This window comes from Bidens hawaiensis, unplaced genomic scaffold (genome assembly GCF_021521415.1).
Source record: "Bidens hawaiensis isolate Kalapana, Puna unplaced genomic scaffold, B.hawaiensis_p1.1 tig00020908_1, whole genome shotgun sequence".
Classification (NCBI taxonomy): domain Eukaryota; kingdom Viridiplantae; phylum Streptophyta; class Magnoliopsida; order Asterales; family Asteraceae; genus Bidens; species Bidens hawaiensis.
The window spans coordinates 257,435-262,231 of NW_027493224.1; the positions used below are offsets into that span (position 1 = coordinate 257,435).

The 4,797-nt window shown below is 34.5% G+C and overlaps 1 pseudogene; it reads right to left on the bottom strand.

The window, feature by feature from the left end:
• Positions 1–1,604: 1,604 nt before the first annotated feature.
• On the bottom strand, positions 1,605–3,172 carry LOC143562086 (ACT domain-containing protein ACR4-like; annotated as a pseudogene).
• Positions 3,173–4,797: the final 1,625 nt, after the last annotated feature.

Genomic DNA, 4,797 nt, shown 5'->3' on the forward strand with positions numbered 1-4,797 from the left:
AAAATAAAGAAGATGCCAATCTCACATTTTGACTTACACGACTCTGAGTTCAACACATAGAAATAAAAACACAACTCATCTTCTTTTGCTTATAAACCTTAATCACAAAAAGATTAAAAATGCAGCAAAAAGACCAAGCATTGCGTGTAGAAGGCTACTAACTTATATATAAGACCGAAGTGCTTCAAAGTATAAATATATTCAAACTACCAAAAATAAGGCTGAATGTGCTATTTTTGTTTAATTATTTTATGAAATCACAATAAACTGAAACCATTCATTTAATGCAACTATATCCTCCTGGCTGCACGAAGACAAACCTTTTGGCCATGTAATGCATCACGATGGACCGTATTGCTATGACCAATATGTTAATGGTTATCATCAGCATGAGGATCCTTAACCGAGTTCATAGCCACACTGTGAATGCAGTTATACACCATTTCACCCTCCATGATACTTTAACATGCAAATAAAGACCCCTTAATATAATGGCTGGGCTAAACTAAATTGCCTTTCCGGTTAAAATGGCCCAAATCCCAAAACAACACAATATCAATTTAAGTGAGCATAAAAATTGTAATCTTTCATTAAAATTGTAAATTTTTTATATAACCATGAAGAGTATTAAATGCATATTTAGTACTTCTTTTGGGTACTGTACATCTAAATATTTTTTTAGCTTGCATTATATATTTTAGAATAGGTTTTATTTCACTTATAATTTATTCAACTTATATATAGGTTCAAACCGTGAAACCAAGTCATTAGTAATGATTCGGTTCTTATATTTCAATTGTTCGGTTTTGGTTTTTGATAACCAAAAACTGTTGCTAATGGTTTTTTTTCCCGGTTTCAGCTAGAACCGGACTGTGAACACCTCTAATAAGTATGACTCATACTTATTAGAGGTGTTTAAATTTAATTGGAATAATTATTGATATTACATTTATATTATATTGGTAAAAATTTTCACTTTATTTTTTATTTGGGTTAGTATCAAACTTTCATGGGGTCGTCTCAAAATTTCACAGGGATCGGGATCAAAATTTCATAGGGGTCTTCAAGAGTAAAAACAATAGTTAAAAGAAAAACTTTGAAATTTCAAATCAAGCATGTAGGATGTGGAGCACCCCTGCAGACTATGATATGAATTTTAATTGTTCTGTTGCAATTTTGACTCATATATAAAAGATACAAATTTCAAAATGCCTAATCATACACACATAACGTCAATATAAGAATGCCTAAATAATGGATTATTTGCCGATACATACCTAACTAAACTTTACTCCGGTTTCTTCACTTGCTGGTCTACTTGTAGTTACCAGTTGATTTAGGTTGAATATCTGTGCTAGCCATTATATATTTGTGATTTCAAAATTGAGATATGTCTTCCATAAATGCCCCCTGGTCCAATTAGTTATATTTGCAGCCATAAACAAATTGTTTTCAAATTAATGCATCGACTACAACATTATTCAATGACGCAACGCCTTGCTGGATCACGAATAATAACTACTGACAAATATACACCGCCCTATGTGTTGTATCTAGACTGTCAATCACAGTAAACCTAGGACTAAACAACATGTGCCTCAAGATTATGATCTAATGAGGCTAAAGTTACAAAAGGATTTAGACTTAAAACAAACCACCAAAATGAAACCTTGTAGGAGATTCCTGAGGACTCGGATCCGAATCTTGAGGGTTTACCTTCACTTTAAGAACCGTTTGCCCGATTTCTTTCCTAATAAAATCAATAATCTTTGAGTCAACCGGGTACCCAAGGCATACGGACATAAAACGTATTTACAGCTTTGCCACCCCGTGTTGCCACCTCAGGCCTCGTGACCTGTAGGCTATTTTCACGAAAAATACGTGTCACGCCAGATAAAAGGCCAGCTCTATCCGTTGTGCATAATTCCAACTTCAAACACTACACAAAAACATCAATTATAGTCAATGGCATATCCAGGATTTAAACGGTTAAAATATTTTTTACTTTTTATTTTTATTTTCGTACCTCGGATACTCTTCTTTCAATTGCTGCCTCAACGCATTGGATCACTCATTGCCTCTCGGCTTCTGATTTCAAAGGTGAACCATCTATATGTCTAATGCAGTATTCCTGTAAATATGAATATTATACTGTTAGGCGTTAACTAACCGAAAATACATTAAAAGACCGAAAAGACCCAAAAATCGTTAACGAACTTGGTACGCATTCGGTCCCTCGGCATCAACATTCCTGTGAAAAACGACATATTCCAGATCGGTTAACGTGCAAATGGTGTCGAACAATAGTTTAAGTCTATCTTTACATCTGACAGTGACAACCGAGCAATCTTTATCAAACCAATTGACCACATTCACATCAGGCCTTCACGGTTCGAATCCGTCTAAACCCGAACAGTTTTTTTCATAATCATAGCCCCCGGTCCTCGAGCATCATCTGGTGCAGCCGTCGCTCGGTGTGGACCGCACCTAGCGAAACCACGGTCTTGGCTTCCCGAGCCTTGTTGCTGCCTTTAAGCACATTGCAAAGCATTTAGTTTATTACCGAAAGCCGTTCGGGGTAGTAATGGCTAACCCCAACTCCTCATCGGTCACTTGGACTATAAACACGGCACGCGTGTTGTGGGTCCACACCTCGGCATTTAGAACGTTACATTTTAAATGTGTGAGGACCGCGCACACTTCCGATAGTAACCCTGGTGGGTTGGTTACGATTAACTCGATTACGGGTCGATTGGACCCGACCGACTTAATTGAACCAGTAAAGCTGGTTTCCGAGCCAAGAACCTGAAATCAAGATTATGAAGCTATGAACTAATGAACCCAACATTTGAAGACTTGTACAGTACAACTACATGATGCATAGTTATAGTTTTTCATATTTGGGATAAAATCTAAGTATCTAAGTTTAATACTAAACATTAAACAGAAATACAGAATCTTTACCTTTTGAATGTAATCCAAGATTCCTTCATCTGTGATTTTGTTCCCTTCATGATTAGTAACATTGAAGACTATTGAAACACAAGAATGTTGACCGGTAATCCAAGATCTTTACCTTTCAATTTCTATAAGAACTTTGTACTGATACAACCCGCAAAATTTGCCACCCTGTATCAAAATCGCCACCTACAACCATCACACCAGTGACCATAGTTCCATAAAACATTTAATATGAATAAATATCAATGCAAAATATAAGCATTATAGAGTTTAAATTAATAAATGTATACCTTCATTAGATGTTTCAATTGCTTGCTTCAATTAAAAGTGATCACTAAGAAAAACACTCACACGACCTTCAATAGCAAGCATAACTATGATTCTCAATTCGAACTTAAAACAAAAAAAATGAAAGTTATGTCACCAAAAATTAAATAATTAAGTTACCTAAACTAAACCAAAGTACCAAATAAAAAAATAAAGAAGAAATATGGTAATAAAGTGCAACAAATCGTACCTAATAGCAGTGGCCTAAGACTTTCAAACTTCACAAACTTCGCCTATGGCTTTGGTTTTTGTTGCCGACTTTAGCATCTGCACAGAAATTGTGAATGCTTTAGTATCCGCATAAATCATTCAGAGAATTCGCCTAATAGTGACAACTGTTTCAGATACCCATTAGGGTCGAACGTTTGTCTAAACCGATCACGAACAACTCGTCGGTTTATTTAAGTTAATTAAGCCATAACATTTAAAGCTAATCCAAATAACTAACAAAAATATTCAATGTAGCAAATCACTTTATCTACCTTCCCCTGTCTCACAGCAAGGCTCATTGTGTTACACTTAAAACATCTAATAACAAACTTGTCACATGCTCATGCCTAATAAACATAAACACATCCTTACACAGAACATTTAGCTTAAACATGACTTAATTTCACAATACTGTTACTACAGTGTGCAATCCAAATCAAAACAAAAAAAAAAAAATAAATGCATTGCAGCAGATTCATCAACATATTATATAATTCTATGTATATCACAGCTTTAATGAACAGAAAATAAGTCAACTTGAGAACAAAAATGAACAATTTAAAGGAATATTTAATAATATAAAACTTGATATTAGTCAAAATTGTAACATGTGCGGTTGAATTTCGTAATTCTATTTGGAATCACAGAACACGGAATCGAAGTAATATTTTTCGTCTTCAAACCCCAGCCTAGTTTTGTAACCCAATCAAGAACACCAGATTAGGGTTTCGTCAACTACCTCTATTTTGTTCCAATTGAAAATCTTGTAATCATGGTATGATTGAAGATAGTTTTGATAAGAATCATTGTAATCGGAGAGCTCCACCGCTGGCGTCGAGGAAAGGGTGGGGTTTGATAGGATTTTGTGAAAAATCTAATGTGAAGAGGATGGAAAACGTGAAGTGATAATTTGTTTGACCCGATTAAACCCATCAGACCCGTTACCCGCGAATTGTAAAGCTTAAACAAGTTGAAACCGGGTTAAATCAATGAGAGCTCCCCGTTTACAAATCAAACAAATCTGGTGACTCCAAAAAAGGCAGAGCGCAACACCTAGGATTTTAGGGTCTTCGTTTATATATATTATTATAGATAGATATTTGTCTAACGATTAGAGGATAACCAAGTAACATTAATTAATAATTATCCTATATAAAATATAACTAGTAATTATATTATTTTAATATTATTTATTTTTATAAATGAAAATAGAGTTTTAGTTGCTGAAATATTTTCAAAATTATAAGTTTGATTCTCGTTATGATTATGGTGTCGTTTTTGTCGGTTTTGGTCGGTTTT